The 20,787-nt window shown below is 41.1% G+C and overlaps 1 protein-coding gene across 3 annotated transcripts in view; it reads left to right on the top strand.

Moving 5' to 3' along the window:
* LOC126236892 (protein timeless) overlaps nt 1–20,787 on the top strand; it is a 399,100-nt gene that overhangs the window by 43,188 nt on the left and 335,125 nt on the right. For 2 of the 3 annotated variants that reach the window (XM_049946528.1, XM_049946529.1), the window contains exon 2: nt 4,089–4,194. The exons of the other annotated variant lie outside the window; for it this stretch is intronic. The gene's annotated coding sequence lies outside the window, so the exon portion shown is untranslated. The remainder of the gene's footprint in view (nt 1–4,088; nt 4,195–20,787) is intronic. 3 annotated transcript variants of the gene reach the window in all.

Below are 20,787 nucleotides of genomic sequence, written 5' to 3'. Positions count from 1 at the left end.
GTGTCATCAACGGACGCTGATGCCACAGTTATGTACTGGCTGCACAGAAGAAATGATATCTGCGCTACAGACTGCTCGAATTTACACTTACAAAATACTAGCTTACACCTCTTAAACGGAAACACGCACGAAGTTTAATAAATATACTACGAGGAAAAGACAGGAAAAGATAAAAACTTAACTTACTGCTCTTTACATGTATGTCAGCCGAGAGATGGAGCCTGACTGGCTTACTAAACAAAGGACGCTTATCTTCAAACCAAAACAAATGAGTAACTACGGCTCTACGGACTAAATGAATTTACATTTACAAAAATGCGAGATTAAACACCTTAAACAGAAAAACAAGCACGAAATTTAATAAATATACTACAAGGAAAACCCAGGAAAGGATAAAAACTTAACTTTCCGCTGTAGAAATATGAGTGTCCATTTAATTTGTTGTTTGTTCGTTCTCAGTATTCAGGCTGTGTATGGTTTACACCGAGGTGAAATTAGTCGTGGGATATCGGTATACACATATACACAAGGCGGTAGTATCACGCACACAAATTAAAAAACGGCAGTACGTTGGCAGAGCTGTCATTTGTACTCAGGTGATTCATGAGAAAACGTGTCCGACGTGATTATATCCGCACGATCGGAATTAACAGACTCTGAACGCTGAATGGTAGTTTTAGCTAGACGCATGGCACATTCCATTTCAGAAACTCAATATTCCGAAATCCACAGTGTCGAGAGCGTGCTGACAATAGCAAATTTCAGGCATTACCTCTCACCACGGACAACGCAGTGGCCGACGGCCTTCACCTAATGATCTTGAACAGCGGCGTTTGTCTAGAGTTGTCTGTGCTAACAGACAACCAACACTGTGTGAAATAACCGCAGAAAGCAGTGTGGGACTTACGACGTACGTAGCCGTTAGGCGGCGAAGTTTGGCGTTAACGAGTTGTGGCAGCAGACGACCGACGCGAGCGTCTTTGCTAACAGCACATCTTCTGCAGCGCCTCACCTGGCCTCATGAACGCGTTGGTTGGACCCTAGACACTGGTAAATCGTGGCCTGGTCAGATGAGTCCCGATTTCAGTTGGTAAGAGCTAATGGCAGGGGTCCAGTGTGGCACAGACCCTACGAAGGCATGGACCCAAATTGTCAACAAGGTACTGTGCAAACTGGTGGTGGCTCCATAATGGTGTTGGCTGTGTTTACATTGAATGGACTGAGTCCTCTGGTAGAACTGAACCGATCATTGACTGCAAATTGTTATGTTCGGCAACTTGGAGACCATTTGCACATACTGTGACCTGGAAACACAAAGGAACAACAACAGCGAAATCGAGACCAGATGGACCCAATGTACTGACGAATAGCGACCGTCGAGGATTACGGGTGTAATAAGCGCATGAAGTCATCGGAAGGAATCACTCATGAGTTCCAAAGTGCTGTCAGCACTCCAGCTAGCAAAATGTGCGTAGAGGAGAAAAAAGGAAAAGGTGCATTAGTAGAGCACCTCCACATAAGCCACACATTTTAGAAGTCAGTGTTAAGCAGCGTTTGAGGGAGTGCAAACAGTGACGCCACAGAACAGTGGATGACTGGAAACGACTGATCTGGAGTGATGATCACGCTATAGCTTGTGACAATCCGATGATAGGGGCTTCGATTAAGAAAATGCTTGGAGAATATCGCCTACTAACGTGTGTAGTGCCAACAGTGAAGTACAGAAGGGGCGGCGTAACGCTACGGGAGTGATTTTCGTGGTTATGGTGTGGCCCTCTTGTTGCCCTTAAGAAAATGGTAAATACGGAAGGATATTAACGCTTTTTATAGAATTGTGTACTGCATACCGTAGAAGAACAGTACGGAGACATTGATTGTTTATATCAGCATGATAATACACACTGTCAAAGCAACACTTGGAGAAAATTGTTTGTGAACAGTAACATTCCTGAAATGGACTGGGCTGCCCAGAGCTCGACCTGAACCCATCGGATACCGTTGAGATGAGTTAGAACATTGATTTCGCTCCAGACCCTAGACCTCAACATCACTATCCTCTCTGGTTTCGACTCTTGAGGAAGGGTAGGTTGCCATTCCTCTGCAGACATTGACATCTCGTTGGAAGTGTCCCCAGCAGAGCTCAAGCCGCCATAAAGGCGAAGGGTGGACACACTCCCTGTTACGTTCCACTCATAGGTGTCTGGATACTTCTGATAAGATAGTGCAGTATTAACTAAGTACAATGTGTAACGAGTGTAAGCAGAGGATAAAATGTTTCACCTATAGGAGTCAAACTTTTTCCAGTTCATAACGGGGTTGGTACAGCAAATAGTATGTATGATATGATGAAACAAGCAGTTTTGGTTGCAGTGTATAATAAAAATTTTAACACTATTGGAAATAACATAATTAAAATTATAACAATAAATAATAAAAATTTTAACATTGGACCGCAGACTGCTTGTTTTTCGTATATAGGAGCCAAACAAATTCATTGGAAAATTTTCTTCCGTCATGGCTAGTTCTTCAGCTCAACTAGTTAAGCTTCAACATAATAATCCAAAAGTGCAGGGCTCAACATTTAGTTAGACCCAGAATTTGATTTTGCAGTTTAGAGTGGCTTTCTGAATCCACTTTTTATGAAAAACGAGGAGAAGCTAATCGTTCAGGTATGTCGTTAAATAACACCGATTATGATTGCTTTACTTATTCCAGATGTTAGTGGCGTGAATTTAAGATTGTGTACAGGGTATTTCCCAATTCCTGTTACTGGATTCTAGGAACTGTAGAGGGGGCTTAGTAGATAAAGCTTTGATAAGGAACCCATATCCGGAAATGTACCGTTTGGATATAAAATAGGTCTAAAGATCGAATCACTTTCAAATCTCCCACTTCACGGTACACACGCAAACTGAGAAGAGGGCATTATCATCACTCCCTGTTGTAATTCACTCACATTTTCGTCCGAATATAACAACGGTTGCGATGGAGTGGTATGTTCGCAACTAGGAAGGTTGACTCTGGTGCTCCACGTAGGCGCCACACTCTCGACTTTGATGAGGACGTGATTCGTAATGTAGAAGAGAACCCAACGACGAGTACTCGAAACATTACCCAAGCCATGGTTCCTGAGGAGAGCATACGGGTTATCGTCTCCGCTGTGTTCGTACTGTGAAACGGGAGATATGAAAGGAACCCAGTTTTCAAAATTGTTTTACATCCAAACAGGGCACTTCCGGATATGGGTTTACTGTCAAAACTTTATCTACTTTGTCCCTTCTACAGATCCCAGAAGCCTGTTATAGGAATTGTAAAACATCCTGAATACTTTACAGAACTACGAACACTTTATCTATTTTTCTTTATTTTCCACAGTATTACCGTAGTATTGCCACACTGTCATAGAATGTTAGTTTTACAACAGCAACAATAATAATAACTGATACGTAATCTGCCACAAAGTACGAGCAGTGGGCTGTAGCGTATGTGGCGATCGGAGCCTACCTACAGTGCAACGCTGGACACAGCGCCTGGGTTGTACAGTACTTGGAACACCCTGCATGTTTGTTGTGTGTGTGTGTGTTTTCTAGCTTAGGTCTGTAACTCAGAGCAGTTTCAACTAAACTTGGTACATGTATGACTAACTATATGGAAAAAAATAATACTGGTGGGATAAGACATCCCTAAAATCTTTTGAGTTGGAGTGTATTTGTAGAGGGTGTGGCATGTAAAACTATATTGGTATCGCAGCCATTGTTTCAGGGGTCACTAGGTTGACTAGTGATAGCTGATGGCATTTAAGCTCTAGGTTCGAATGGCAGTGGAAAGGAACTGCGTGTAAAGCGTAACTCTGGAAAGATTGAAGCAATTACGACAGAAGATTGTATACGTAATTTAAGATTGGTGTAAACAAGTAACCACGCATTTTGTATCGCGATACCTCGTAAGAATTTGTTCTTACACTCGGAAGATTCCATCTGACAGAAACAAAACTCGTGCATACTCCGTGCCGCTGGTACATTGTGTGAAATGTTTAAAAATTACTAAAATTAATTTAGTTTTAAAGCACGCTGTATTTTGTGTTACAGAGTTATCAGAAAATGAAAAGTGACAGAGATACTCCATCTCTAATAAATACTGAACCAGCCAGCCATCTTTACCAAGTTTACCCCACACAAGATAATAGTATATACGGTAAGTAAACAGTTCATCTTAAAACAGTGTTGTCATAATTCAAAATGTTCAACTGGTGCGCTGTGTACCCACAGTCGGTATCAGAAGACGCTCTGAGACAACCGCCAATAGACCCGTACCTGCACCATCCCTGCGTTCTTCTTTCGATCATCGGTCTTCAGACTGGCTTGATACGGACCGCTACAAATTCCTCTCCTGTGCCAACCTCTTCATGTCTGACTAGAATGTACACCCTAATTATTTGTTTGAAACGTTGCTATCTCTGTCTTTCCCTTCAGTTTTTGCTTCCGTCCGCTACCATGGAAGTTATTCCTTGATTTACTAAAACTTTTCTGTCATTCGGTCCCCATTTCTGGTCATTGTTTTTCAAATGTTCCTCTCCTACCCATTCTTCCGACAGCCTCCTCATTTGTTACCTTATCAGTCAACTTAATTTTCAACATCCTTCTGCCTCACCGCTTCTCAAATGCTTCGATTATTTTCTTTTTCGGTTTTCCGACAGCCCATGATTCACTTCCATAGAATTCTGTGCTCCAAACATACATTCTCAGAAATGTCTTCCTCAAGGTTGATATTTGATACTAGTAGACTTCTTTTGGCCAGAAATGCCGTCTTTGCCTGAGCTAGTCTGCCTTTTATGTCCTCCTTGCTTCTCCCATCATGTCTTATTTTATTCCCAAGGCAGCAGAAGTCCTACACTTCGTCTAATTTGTGATCCCAATTTTGATGTGCTCGACTCTTCATTCCATTCAGCAGATCCTGCAATTCTTCGTCACTTTCATTGAAGATAGCACTATGTCATCAGCGAACAACAGTGATATTCTTTCACCAAGAATTTTAATCCCACTCTGAACCTTTCGTTTATTTTCTTCATTACTTCTTTGATGTGTAGACTGAACAGTAAGGACGAACAACTGCATTCCTGTCTTAGACTCTTTTTAATCCGAGCTCTTCACTCTTGGTTTCACCTCTTATTCTCTGTAGAAACTGTATATTACCCGTCTTTCCCTATAGCCCACATCTATTTTCCTGAGAATTTCGAACATATTGCATCGTTTTACAATGCCTAGCGCTCTTTCTACGTCGACTACGAAGGGCTATGACAGAACTGCTTCTATAGCACATTCAACTTTCCTAAAGCCAAACTGATCGTCGTCTAGAAGATCCTGAGTTTTCTTTTCCATTCTTCTGTAATTAATGCTGAAAGCCCAAGATCTGAATAGAAATGGCTGTAATATTACTGCTGGTCTCCTTCTTGTCCCTCCTTCCATCTTATTTTTGTCTTTTCTCTTTACAGGTACAGTGAATCAGTGAGTTGTTGTTGTTTGTTTAATACTGTATGTTTCTTGAAATATCTGTGCATAATTTCATAGAGGCGTATCAAAAGTGTAAGATAAGACTTTGATCAGCTAGTTACTTTCTTCTGGTTTTGTGACAAAAACACTACCGATGCGAATTTTCAGCACTTTTCGTTGTGTAGCGTTAGCTGACTGTGTTTCGCAAGTGATTTCACAGGACATCAGCTTTTGCTAACTCGCTGCGCAGTGATCAGGAGATATGACAGCATCTCGCTCGGATCTGGCGGTATTCTTACAAGGGAACCTTCCCATCGCACCCCCCTCAGATTTAGTTATAAGTTGCCACAGTGGATAGACCTTGAAAAACTGAACACAGATCAATCGAGAAAACAGGAAGAAGTTGTGTGGAACTATGAAAAAATAAGCAAAGTATACAAACTGAGTAGTCCATGCGCAAGATAGGCAACATCAAGGACTGACAGAACACAGGAGCGCCGTGGTCCCGTGGTTAGCGTGAGCAGCTGCGGAACTAGAGGTCCTTGGTTCAAGTCTTCATTCGAGCAAAAAGTTTAATTTTTTATTTTCAGACAATTATCAAAGTTCAGGCACTCACACATAATCAACTTCGCTCTCCAAAATTCCAGGACATGTTCAGATTTGCTTGGACATATGCAGGATTTGACGGTCTACACACGAAAATTTGAAAACGTAAAAAAACATATGTTTTGACAGAGCACAGCGAAAAGTGTGCGAGACTTTTGGATTCATTTGTTGCAGTTTATATGACAAACTCTTATGTTTTCATCACTTTTTGGGAGTAATTATCACATCCACAAGAAAACCTAAATCGGGCAACGTAGAAGAATCTTTTTACCCATTCGCCAAGTGTACAAGTTAGGTGGGTCGACAACATATTCCTGTCATGTGACGCACATGCCGTCACCAGTGTCGTATAGAATATATCAGACGTGTTTTTCTGTGGAGGAATCGGTTGACCTATGACCTTGCAATCAAAAGTTTTCGGTTCCCATTGGAGAGGCACGTCCTTTCGTCTACTAAACGCACGGTTTTGCGGTGCGGCCGCAAAACACAGACACTAAACTTATTACAGTGAACAGAGACGTCAATGAACGAATGAATAGATCATAACTTTGCTAAAATAAAGAAAAAATTTTCGCTTGAGGGGAGACTTGAACCAAGGACCTCTCGTTCAGCAGCTGCTCACGCTAACCACGCGTTTTTTTATCCATCTTTTTTTTATTAGTCATAACATGCCACAGTAGTACATAATTTTCAACTGACATTTAAAAGTAATAAAACAAACTAAAATTAATCACAGGTTCCTTGGCATTTTAGAAAAAAAAAACAACTCTAAACCAGATAATGATGTTCGTCACTTGATCGTAGGGACCACGGCGCTCCTTATCTCGGAATGTCCATGATGTTGCCTATCTTATTTTGCCTATTTTTTTATAGTTCCACACAACTTCTTCCTGTTTTCTCGATTGATCTGTGTTCGGTTTTTCAAGGCCTATCCACTGTGCCAACTTATAATTAAATCTGAGGGGGGTGCGATGGGGAAGTTCCCTTGTTAGTAAACGTTGGTCTCAAATTGTAAAGACGTAAATGAAAGGCCACTTTTTTTCCTGGTCCAGGAACGCTCTAAGAACATGCACAGCCTTCAAAGAGAAATCGACAATCGTTGTGTGCAACGAAAGTAATACAAGCTGTATCATTTCGACAGAAGTCTGTCTCTCCTTGCGTCTATTTGCTCCACCTCTAAATTCACCGTGAGAGTTGGTAAACTCCCTTTGATTCGTACTAACTGCAATAAACAAGAAGGGGTAATTAAAGTATGCGGGCGTTATTGTTATCAATATTGTTCTCACTCCCCCTTTAAATACAAAATAATATCGTGTGAAATATCTTGAAGATATTCAAAAATATATTGCTCGAATTCTTCACTCGCAGTCTTCAGTGCAGACTACGTCGATTAATTTGTGTGGTACGCATGAAAAGAAGTGAGAAGTTAAATAGTCCACGGCATACCAGCATACTCTTAAGAAACTTGGGTCTGCATTAATTCGAGACAGCCGGCCAGAGTGGCCGAGCGGTTCTAGGCGCTACAGTCTGGAACCGCGCGACCGCTACGGTCGCAGGTTCGAATCCTGCCTCGGGCATGGATGTGTGTGATGTCCTTAGGTTAGTTAGGTTTAAGTAGTTGTAAGTTCTAGGGGACTGATGACCTCAGAAGTTAAGTCCCATAGTGCTCAGAGCCATTAGAACCATTTGAACCAATTCGAGACATCATGTATTTACTGTCGTGGGACTTTCGTTGGTTGCTGTTTATAATACAGGGTGATTCAAAAAGAATACCACAACTTTAGGAATTTAAAACTCTGCAACGACAAAAGGCAGAGCTAAGCACTATCTGTCGGCGAATTAAGGGAGCTATAAAGTTTCATTTAGTTGTACATTTGTTCGCTTGAGGCGCTGCTGACTAGGCGTCAGCGTCAGTTGATGCTAAGATGGCGACCGTTCAACATAAAGCTTTTCGTGTTATTGAGTACGGCAGAAGTGAATTGGCCTTTCCCTCAGCTCGAACAAGAAGCACAACAATTCATATATCAGCAGGATGGAGCGCCACCACATTGGCACTTATCTGTCCGTAACTATCTGAACGTCAACTACCCGAGGCGATGGATCGTCCGCCAGGCAGCCCGTGACAGAGCACTTCATCAGTGGCCTCCAAGAAGCCCTGATCTTACCCCCTGCGATTTTTTCTTATGGGGGTATGTTAAGGATATGGTGTTTCGGCCACCTCTCCCAGCCACCATTGATGATTTGAAACGAGAAATAACAGCAGCTATCCGAACAGTTATGCCTGATATGCTACAGAGAGTGTGGAACGAGTTGGAGTATCGGGTTGGTATTGCTCGTGTGTCTGGAGTGGGCCATATTGAACATCTCTGAACTTGTTTTTGAGTGAAAAAAACCTGTTTAAATACTCTTTGTAATGATGTATAACAGAAGGTTATATTATGCTTCTTTCATTAAATACACATTTTTAAAGTTGTGGTATTCTTTTTGAATCACCCTGTATACCTCGGTCGTCTGGCGTAGAACAGAGAACTGATGTAATATGGTATTTGTTAAACAAGAGGACAGAAAACTTTTGGAGAGGAACTGATCCACACAGCTTCCGCATTTGATCATAGGTCGTTGGTTCTACATTTACTTATTATCTCTGCAAACCATTTTTTTTTTTTTTTTTTTTTTTTTTTTTGCTACCACTAGTTTATGTTCATATGTCATTCACGAGTGAACTCTAATTTGGTGTTATTGACAGCCTTTACAGATCATCAAGAGGTCTTTCGATAGGAATTGGCTATGGCTTCACGTATTGTCCTTTTGACAGCCGACGCATTTCATTCAGTATTTGTCTGTCTATAGCTGTATGCTTTGTCTTGCATCTATTGCGCAGTAATCACTATTTACATACAAGTTGCTTTACAGAGACTGTATACCAGGGAGTGTACATAAGTACTTAAATATCCAGTGCATTTGTCAACTATTCTTTAAACCCTCAGCCACAATTCCTCTACATGCTTCTATGCAGTGCCAAATGTTTGCTCATTGAGACATGATACTACTGCCCCAGTATCTAGTCTGCCGAACATACGAATCTTTCTACTTGATTTTATTGCCATTAGTACTTCGATAGTCATTTGCGCCAGAAATGTTTCACCGTTGCTGATACCAATTTCAACGTAGATATCCTTAAAAAAAATCTGATTTTGTTGCCATTAGTACTTTGATAATTGTTTGTGCTAGAAATGTTTCACCGTTGCGGATACCATTTTCAACCTAGATATCCTCAAAAAAGTCAGATATATTTGTTACCATTAGATCCAATATATTGGTTTCGTGCGAGAGCTTCCAATATATTGGTTTCGTGCGAGAGCTTCCGAACAATCTATTCTAGGAAGTTTTCCAAGAACGCATTCATTACTGTTCTGCAGTATGTCTTGTCACGCCCACCTCTTACGAAACTGTTATTATCCCAATCGATTGTTGGGTAATTAAATCTCCTCCAATGATAACAGTATAACTGAGGGACACACACACTAGCGAAATGAGGTTCACTGCAGAATTTTCGATTACATCTGGGGGTGAGTTTGTAGGTCAATAGAAGGATCCAGTTATAAGCTTCTGCGCACTCTTGATACTGACGAGGAGATCACGGCATGTGCCACAGTCTGATTTTCCAGAAACTTCGCTCAGTGGAAGAGGAGCCAAAATAAACGAACAAGTGTCTCAACTTATCCGTAGATATTCGACCGTTTCCGAGAAAACTGTGGTCAAAGTTTTCGAGGTACTTTATGGACCTCTTAGCGAGTACATACGAGGGTTGGAACTTAAATAGTGGCAACTATTTATTCACAACCGATACAAAAGAGTTACATGTTTGCACCTGTTACTGTCCTTCAAAGTAGTCACCAGCGTTGTGTCAACAGAACAGGCTCTGATAACTGTATATTACGCCGTCCGCGTCGCTGGCAACGGGTTCTACACATCGCTGGTGACTACTTCGAAGGACAGTAACAGGTGCAAACATGTAACTCTTTTGTATCGGTTGTGAATAAATATTTGCCACTATTCAAGTTCCAACCCTCGTAGTTCACAGTGCTCACATCGCGGCATCAGACTTTTGCGACCCGTTTGCGAAACCCGATTATTATTTTTGTTTTTTTTTTTCATTTTTCTACGAGTGTCCGTAGAAGATTATCATACAAGTGTTTTCCAATATATAATGAAATAACGTTGTCCTTATTCGTCTACTAGCTGTACGACTGGTGAATGGATTTAAAAAAGAAGAAAAACGCAATAAATGGATGGAAAAAAATTGTTCGAAATTGTTTTCGATGAAGTTCCTTTAGTGCATCTTGATTCGTAATCAACTGCAAGTGCTTGTATGGCTGTTTGTTCCGTACAAATTTTGCAGTTGATTATCAAATAACTTCCCGACGAGCTAGAGACTTGATACTTGCAACATAGGTCAAAACTGGATGGCAATACGATTTTAAAAAATGGCTCTGAGCACTATGGGACTTAACATCTATGGTCATCAGTCCCCTAGAGCTTAGAACTACTTAAACCTAACTAACCTAAGGACAGCACACAACACCCAGCCATTACGAGGCAGAGAAAATCCAATGCGATTTTAACTCGCTTCCATGACTGGTGTGGCTGAGGGCAACCGCTGTCTTTTCCCGATGTGCTAGTGACTTGAAACTTTCAACATGGGTCAGAATTGGATGACAATACATTAACTTGCTTTCGTGTGTGATGTGTGGGAGGATGCTTGGCGTACAACTGCCATTTCTTACTTTTCCTGTTCCAGTCGCGAATGTTTCGCAGTAAGAACGACTGCTGATAAGGCTCCGCGTGAGCTTGAACTCTAATTTTTACCTTTGCGGTCTTTTCGCAAGACACTCGTAGGAGGAAGCAATATATTGGGTGACTCAGGTGAAGAAAAACTGAAATAAACCTGATATGTACCACATACCCCTGTTGTAATCTCATCATAATGTGTAAAATCGATTGGCAAATCCCACCCCCATAATAGCAAAGCAGAAAATACTTGTTAAAATAAAAAACTCTTTAATATTACACGTTTTTAAATCCAACTAAAAAGTGTAAAATTATTTATCGCTGCCCCATACAGGTGATTTTCAAAATTCGTGCTTGAGAATTTTTAATAGCTATGACAGTACTTGTAAAATTTCAAACGAAAAACGTGGGGCGCATGCAACAATTTTAAGGAATGTAGAGAGTAGCTGTCGTTGAGAAAAATCACTCAACTGTTCATATCATTAGCAGTACAATAAAATTGTTAGTGACTTGGGCCAACTATTCATGCATTCGTTATCTGTTGCATACACCCAACGCTTTTCGTTTTAAATTTTACAACTATTGCCATAGCTATTAAAAATTCACACTCATAAATTTTCAGGACTGTTTGTATAGGTTTGGGAATCTGTATGGGACCAGGAGAAAATGTTTAATAATTTTAAGTTTGTTTTAAAAAGTTTTATTCAAACAATTACTCGAACTTTCCGCGAAAGTCGGAACACGTTATTACCAACAAAAAAATTCTTAATAGGTATGCCTCCAGTCAGTGTCTATGCGTCGTGGTCTACATTATTATAGAAATATATTTGTGACAGAGATTGCAGTGGCGCGGAGAAGTGTTGCCAGCATGAGAAAGCCGCGCGAGATGTGTGATGCCGACAAATTGTCGATTTCATCATCGACTTCTATAAACAACAATGGCTTAAAATGGTCGACCTCTAAACATCGATGTTAAATGATGAATTTATGTAAAGGCGAAAAAAGCAACATAAATTGCAAGTAATATGTATTTGCTAATGAATACATACTCATATAATTAAGATTATATATAGACAAGTATTTGTATGAAGACTTAATATTTTTGAGAGGTTTCCCCTTCAATCTACTTTATTTTTGACAGAGAACATATTCTGATTTTGATAAGTCTTTCAAAATTTAACGATGTGACTATACTGTTCGAATACTTAAAAGCAGTCTGTTGTAGCACGTACTACGGATGACATGGCTATACTTCTAAAGGACCTTCTGTATGATCTATAAAGCGATCTATCGGATAATAATTGGGACCAGTTCTAGTGCTGATTCCACCCTTCGGCTTTGAGGAATAGCATAATGTGTGACGTTATTTTGTTTATGTCGCAGACTTTAGTAGTAATGTTAAATGTTTTCTCTGGATTTCTTCGTTACGCGCGTATATTAGAAATTTTGATTTATACTCTTTTGTTTTCATATCGTAATTTATTTTAGGTATCTTTTGTTGTTAAAAGTATTCGAGATTTGTAAGATTCTGATTTCATAGACAACTGCTTTTGCATTATGGATGAGTAAGTTTATTTACAGCGAAATTCATAGAACTGCTGATCGTAAATCTACTATCAGATTTGTACAATAATTCTGTGTTATATGGGAATTTTGCAAGTGCAGTGTTTATGGAAATTACATTGTGCTGACAAAGGTTCCGGCTTGAAGAACGTCTGATGGATATATGTGGAGTTGTAGAAGAAACAATATATGGAGTTATATCCGCAGAGGATCCTAGTTCGAAAGACAGAGGCCAAATTTAGAAGTACTAGTCATGTTAACTTAATATTTTTGCTACGAATATTTCGCTAAATCTGTCATGCAGTGGTTGCATGTCGTACTGTTGCTGACTGGTTTTCATTCTGTAAAGAAGTTTGTGGGGCCTTTTTAAAGTACAGGGAATCATTAGAGAGGGGGGGGGGGGGGCAGAGGCTATACTTGAAGTAGACGAATATAATTTTGATTTTGGTGAAAGAGAGGACGAAAGGGGGCATGAGGTAGTTGGGCTTTGAGTTTTTGCAGTAATCATTTCTGGGGGGGATTGTGCCAGTGTTGTATTTAGGGTGGTTTCAAATCGTACCAAAGAAGTGTTAACGTCTTTGACTGAAGAACATGTCGAAGGTTCAGTAGTAATGTCAGATGAGTTTGCTTCATATAAGAGTTGAGTCACATCGGTTGTTATCGTTTTGTTGTATAACATAACATTCAGTTTAAAGTTATAAGACGGAGACATGTACAAAAATAATCGAGGGGTTTTGGGCGGGGCTGTAAAATCTGTTGTAGGGCTGGGAAGGAGGCGGATTTCAGTATTGCAAGGTCATTTGGATGAATAGTGTTGGAGGAAGAGTATTTCTTAAGGTTATTGTGTATTTCTAGCTTTTATGAGGTCAGCCAAATGCAGAAGCCTCCTTTTGTTAGTTAGGTGTCGGTGGGTTTCATATATTTTTCTTGTTTTCTGTTTTTTTTCTGTTATTGTAATCTGTGAATCTGGTATATTTTTGTTGGTTTCTCTAGGCGGAGGTTTTTCTGTTTTAATATTTTTTGGGTACAATGATAGGGCGAGAGGTTGAGTGTTGTGTCTTGTGTGTTTGGGTTTCTCTGTTTGATTTGTGATAGTATTTGCGGTTTTTATTTTAAAATTTTGCGACCGGTTGCGCGAGGGTTGTGGGAAAGAATTGATTTGAGTGGTACCTCATTCGTGCCTGCATTTAGTGTTTCTTGTTAATTTTTTCATTACTTACTTTGGTTTTGCATATTTTGTCAGTTTGACCTCTTAGCATTTTCATTCCTCGTTATGTTCGTATTTTGTTCGTGTTAGCTTCGAGTTGTCATTCGTCTGGAAGTTCCTTTATATCTAGCTGTTTATTTTCTTTCTTCCATTTTGATGTTTGTGCTAGATTTTTCTCGATTTTACTTTCAATCCTTAGGTACAAGTTCTATGGTTTTTCATTTTCGAGCTTTTGTAGCTGGTGTGAGTTACGTGTAGTCCAGCTACCGGTTCCAAGGTTTGTCAGTTTTGTGATTTCGGTCCAAGGTTTGTCGTTTTTGTGATTCCGTATTTGGGGTGTGCAGTGATGTTTTTAAAGATTTTCATTTTTGGAACACACCCTAAGACCAGCTTAGAAACAGATTGGATGACACCTTCTGTAGGGTCTGACCATCATTTTGCAGGACAATGCTCAAGCACGTACAGTGCTAGCTGTCACTGATTTGTTTGACTGATGGGGCTGCTAAGTGCTATACCACCTACTGCACTCCCCTGACTTAAGTCCTCGTGAGTTCAACTCGATTTCTAAACTGAAGGAAGCACTTCACGGCATTCGCTTCAGAACTGCTACAAATTCGTCCAGCAATATACCGCGCCGCTCTGTCAATGGCACTGTTTAAGATTAGGCTACGACTTCCACATCGCTGGCAACGAGTTATACACAATGTTGGTGACTACTTTGAAGCTCAGTAAAACTTTGAAACTCGTATCTATTTTGTTCGATCTGTAAATAAATAGTTGCCCCTGTTAAAGTTCCAGCCCTTGTATATTAGGAAAAGTTGGAGTTAATGTTATTGTGCCTGCTTCACAACCGGAAAATTATTTACGTCAGTGACTTTCATGGGACCAAACTACTAAGGTCATAGTGACTCAGTTGTGGTACTTCTTGCAGTTAGTTTGTCCGACACGGGGTTTTTGTATTAAAAGACACCACCAACACACACTATTCCGAATATATAACTGTAAATGTTTTATAATAATGAATTTTTGTAAATTATTTTTACTTTCGTGAAAATGCAAGGCTAAGGAGATTATCGCAGTTTCGTTAAGCGGGGATCGAAAAGATTTACTGATCTTAATGTACTCAAATATGATTCAATATTGGAAATATTGTTTACGTTTATTGTTTCAAAGGAAGAACCGCTAATCAAGAGAAATCTCCTACATTTACATTTATTTTTACTTGTCAGAATTAGCGAATACTATGATATTTATTATGAATCGGGGCCGTTATCATTTAGGACAATGGCGCTGACCTCTGCACCAGTGTTCCCCTATAAAATTTGCGTGAAGTATTTAAATCTATCACTTCATGAATATAGGAGCTAGTACAAAAAAACATTAGCGACACTTTTAAGTAATATTTGATTATATTTAGGGTAAATGTTAAATTAAACTTACACGTTTTCGTGCCTCACCACAAAATGGCTTCTTACACTACGAAGAAACTAGAGGGAAGAGAGAGCTATCTTTTTGCAAAAAGAAACAGATTCCAATAACATTCGTAGGTCGTATTAAGTGATTACAGAGTCTTTGTTATTTTTCTCAGATAATGTTTGTTTCAGGTTTGGTATATTTGCGAATTTATTCAATATCATTTTTATCACGTTATGTGGCGTACCGCCACAGGGCGACAGTTTCATATGAGAAGTTGGGGAGGCCGGGGGGGGGGGGGGGGGGGGAGACTGGGTTAATCTCACGGGAGCGTACGCAAGCGTGTTGTCAGTTTCTGGGTCGATTCCTGGTGACTGAATATTTTTCTGGGTCAATATGGTCTGCAACAGCATCACTCAGCCTTGTGAGGCCGACTGAAAATGTACCTGCATAAATAAGCAGCGTTATTGATGCAGTTGTTCCCGAATTGACGCCGTGTCGGTTAGGCTCACAGTTAGTGTCGCAAAAGCCTCCAGCGCCGTGTTTCAGCGATAAGGCCTGTTGCAGATATTACGGCGTGCTGCCGATATCGTCTTCTCGCCTCCCCTCCTCCCTCTCTCCATTCCTTCTCCCTCTCTCCTTCTCCATTTTGGCGCAGCGGCCTTAGTCGCTCCAGCAACCGGATAGAGGCCGACGCGCAGATTGCGGTCACGTGGCAGGGACACGTGACACGTTCGTGGCAGGAACTCAGATACTCTCAAATTACCTGTCCTTCAGCCAACACACTAAACATCAATTATACCACAGCTCTGCTCGACGAAACGTTCCGAGAAGTATTTTTTTTTTTTTTTAAATTTGGTTGCACCGAAATAGTAATTAGACCTTTTTCTCCTGGAGAATTTGCGGAGCCGACCGTTGACTTCCGTGTTAGGCAGCTTTACATCGTATCATGTATATCTTAGTTTCGTTGTTAGAGCTGATGATGACGATCGTATGCTGGCCGCGGTGGTCTAGCGGTTCTAGGCGCTCAGTCCGGAACCGCGCGACTGCTACGGTCGCAGGTTCGAATCCTGCCTCGGGCATGGATGTGTGTGATGTCCTTAGGTTAGTTAGGTTTAAGTAGTTCTAAGTTCTAGGGGACTGATGACCACAGATGTTAAGTCCCATAGTGCTCAGAGCCATTTGAACCATTTTTTTGACGATCGTATGCGATAACTGGCCGGAAGTCCCCACCTGGGGAAGTTCGGCCGCCGAATTGCGACTTTGACTTTGCTTGTCGATGATGATGGAATGATGGTGAAGACAACACAACGTCCTATCCCCGAGAGAAGAAAATCGCCGATACGGCCCGCTGCGTGGCAATATGGCAGTCAGTCCTGCCGACCGCTCAGCGGACGTTGTCCGCAAATAATTGGCTTATACCACAATGTTTGAGGAAGCAGCAGGTGATCAATCACCTCCAGGATGTACTTTCCGCAACACGCAGAAAAGATGTAAAGTGCTGTAAATTTCACGTAGCAGCATGCAAAGCCATAGATATAGGGAACATCATGAGTGTTCAGTACTACGCTCTGTGATGAGAAAGTTCATTGATACCTTAATTCTTATTCTAGGAAACAATACTCCGAATGAACCGTTTTCGATCCAGCGATGCACATGCCCCCACAGTTATGAAGGAGATGAGATGTGACCATGCAGTGCGGGACTTCATCTGCTACGCTTTACTGAATGCTAATCGAACTACACAGCGAATTTGCACCGCAGAGACTTTTGTTCGGGACATATACTTGCCCCACTTCGGGCAGGGTAATGAGGTATCATTCTCCTGAGTACTACGGCACGCTGGAATCCATGATAATGAGTTGATGCTGATAATGACGATATGTTGGTGTGAGTGCACCACACCTAAGTCTTTAGCGCCCGTACTACAATATTATGAGATGAGTGAGGATGAAGGGTACAAAAGGATACAAAATTATTAAAAACTGCAACTACGAAGAAAAACATAAATAATGACTAAAAAACAAGCACGAGCGCGCGCGACACGCACGGACACACACACACACACACACACACACACACACACACACACACACACACAAAACTACGGAGAACTTGCAAGTAAAGAAAGAAAACAGGATAAATAATGAAAGTAATACTGTAGATAGCTGCAGGTAGCTGATCGCTGGAACAAAAAGTGAGTCAGCCATAATGCAACTCTTAATCTCCAGCCTAAATCCTTCGCTTCTGCCTTCTCATCATAGTATAAAATTCACTCAGCTAAAATGTGACACACAATGGTTTGCTCGCCACAGTCACCACAGACTGGCGGACCCTCTCACCGAAGTGTGAAGCCATGTGTTAGGGGACAGTTCCCAATTCGGAGATGGAGTCCGATCACTTCGTTCCACGTGAGTGACCGGCATGAAGAATGCTACGGTCGGATAATTAGCCTCATGAAACTCAGTGTATTGCCCTTGCTGTCAGCAATCCCCCCCCCCCCCCCAAAAAAAATACACAATTATGTGGATCACCGACACAATAGTGGAATGAGAATCTGCTGGGGAATGGCACAACAGTGGAAAGACAGTCTTCAGGGGAATGGCACATTGTGTCACATCGTGTTCCCTGAAAGCGTCCTTGGTGGCTCGGTCTGCGTTTCATTTCCCCAGACTCGCACATGTTCCGGGACCTATAATGATACCTGCTGTTGAAGGAAGTACAGTTGGTACTGAAGTGACAGATGCGGCGGCAGAACAGACCTGTGAGGAAACAATTAACACAGGGTTACCCATCGTCTTGAGATCAGGAGTGTCTTTGTTCAAACTATGTCTTCAGTCTGCTGTGAAGGGACCAAAGAGCCTTAAACTAAAATTCCGCTCTTGAGCGCCAGTACTTCAAGATATTATGTATATTTCCAACCTTTATATATTTTATATTAATGTGCAGCACATTTTATGGAGGATATTGAGGGGAAGGAGGTGTTTAACGTCCCGTCGACAACGAAATCGTTAAGAGACGGAGCACAAGCTCGGGTAAGGGGAGGATGGAGATGGAGAGCGGCCGTGTCCTTTCTGAGGAACCGTTCCGGCATCTACAATTTACAGAAATCAGGTAAACCTAATTCAGGATGGCCGGATGCGGGTTTCAGCCGTCGTCCTCCCGAATGCGAATCCAGTGTGCTAACCACTGCGCAACTCCGCTCAGTATGGTGCATATTATATGTATAAACTAATTAATGAGGTTTTATATAGCATTGTTGGGAACACCTGGAATAATTTCAGTCAAACTGGGTACATACATGACTGTGACTTGCTGTTGTTGTGGTCTTCAGTCCTGAGACTGGTTTGATGCAGCTCTCCATGCTACTCTATCCTGTGCAAGCTTCTTCATCTCCTAGTACCTACTGCAGCCTACATCCTTCTGAATCTGCTTAGTGTATTCATCTTTTGGTCTCCCCCTACGATTTTTACCCTCCACGCTGCCCTCCAATGCTAAATTTGTGATCCCTTGATGCCTCAAAACATGTCCTACCAACCGATCCCTTCTTCTAGTCAAGTTTTGCCACAAACTTCTCTTCTCCCCAATCCTATTCAATACCTCCTCATTAGTTACGTGATCTACCCACCTTATCTTCAGCATTCTTCTGTAGCACCACATTTCGAAAGCTTCTATTCTCTTCTTGTCCAAACTAGTTATCGTCCATGTTTCACTTCCATACATGGCTACATTCCACACAAATACTTTCAGAAACGACTCCCTGACACTTAAATCTATACTCGATGTTAACAAATTTATCTTCTTCAGAAACGATTTCCTTGCCATTGCCAGTCTACGTTTTATATCCTCTCTACTTCGACCATCATCAGTTATTTTACTACCTAAATAGCAAAACTCCTTTACTACTTTAAGGGTCTCATTTCCTAATCTAATTCCCTCAGCATCACGCGATTTAATTTGACTACATTCCATTATCCTCGTTCTGCTTTTGTTGATGTTCATCTTATATCCTCCTTTCAAGACACTGTCCATTCCGTTCAACTGCTCTTCCACGTCCTTTGCTGTCTCTGACAGAATTACAATGTCATCGGCGAACCTCAAAGTTTTTATTTCTTCTCCCTCGATTTTAATACCTACTCCAAATTTTTCTTTTGTTTCCTTTACTGCTTGCTGAATATACAGATTGAATAACATCGGGAAGAGGCTACAACCCCGTCTCACTCCTTTCCCAACCACTGCTTCCCTTTCATGCCCCTCGACTCTTATAACTGCCATCTGGTTTCTGTACAAATTGTAAATAGCCTTTCGCTCCCTGTATTTTACCCCTGCCACCTTCAGAATTTGAAAGAGAGTATTCCAGTTAACATTGGCAAAAGCTTTCTCTAAGTCTACAAATGCTAGAAACGTAGGTTTGCCTTATCTTAGAAGTCGTAAGGTTACTATTGCCTCACGTGTTCCAACATTTCTACCGAATCCAAACTGATCTTCCCCGAGGTCCGCTTCTACCAGTTTTTCCATTCGTCTGTAAAGAATTCGCGTTAGTATTATGCAGCTGTGACTTATTAAACTGATAGTTCGGTAATTTTCACATCTGTCAACACCTGCTTTCTTTGGGATTGGAATTATTATATTCTTCTTGAAGTCTGTGGGTATTTCGCCTGCCTCATACATCTTGCTCACCAGATGGTAGAGTTTTGTCATGACTGGCTCTCCCAAGACCATCAGTAGTTCTAATGGAATGTTGTCTACTCCCGGGGCCTTGTTTCGACTCAGGTCTTTCAGTGCTCTGTCAAACTCTTCACGCAGTATCTTATCTCCCATTTCATCTTCATCTACATCCTCTTCCATTTCCATAATATTGTCCTCAAGTACATCGCCCTTGTATAAACCCTCTATATACTCCTTCCACCTTTCTGCCTTCCCTTCTTTGCTTAGGACTGGGTTGCCATCTGAGCTCTTGATATTCATACAAGTGGTTCTCTTCTCTCCAAAGGTCTCTTTAATTTTCCTGTAGGCAGTATCTATCTTACCCCTAGTGAGGCAAGCCTCTATATCCTTACATTTGTCCTCTAGCCATCCCTGCTTAGCCATTTTGCACTTCCTGTCGATCTCATTTTTGAGACGTTTGTATTCCTTTTTGCCTGCTTCATTCACTACATTTTTATATTTTCTCCTTTCATCAATTAAATTCAATATTTCTTCTGTTACCCAAGGATTTCTATTAGCCCTCGCCTTTTTCCCTACTTGATCGTCTGCTGCCTTCACTACTTCATCCCTCAGAGTTACCCATTCTTCTTCTACTGTATTTCTTTCCCCCATTCCTGTCAATTGTTCCCTTATGCTCTCCCTGAAACTCTCTACAACCTCTGGTTTAGTCAGTTTATCCAGGTCCCATCTCCTTAAATTCCCACCTTTTTGCAGTTTCTTCAGTTTCAATCTGCAGTTCATAACCAATAGATTGTGGTCAGAATCCACATCTGCCCCTGGAAATGTCTTACAATTTAAAACCTGGTTCCTAAATCTCTGTCTTACCATTATATAATCTATCTGATACCTTTTAGCATCTCCAGGATTCTTCCAGGTATACAACCTTCTTTTATGATTCTTGAACCAAGTGTTAGCTATGATTAAGTTATGCTTTGTGCAAAATTCTACATGGCGGCTTCCTCTTTCATTTCTATCCCCCAATCCATATTCACCTACTATGTTTCCTTCTCT

This window comes from Schistocerca nitens, chromosome 2, assembly GCF_023898315.1.
Source record: "Schistocerca nitens isolate TAMUIC-IGC-003100 chromosome 2, iqSchNite1.1, whole genome shotgun sequence".
Lineage (NCBI taxonomy): Eukaryota > Metazoa > Arthropoda > Insecta > Orthoptera > Acrididae > Schistocerca > Schistocerca nitens.
This window is presented reverse-complemented; position numbering and strand designations above follow the sequence as displayed.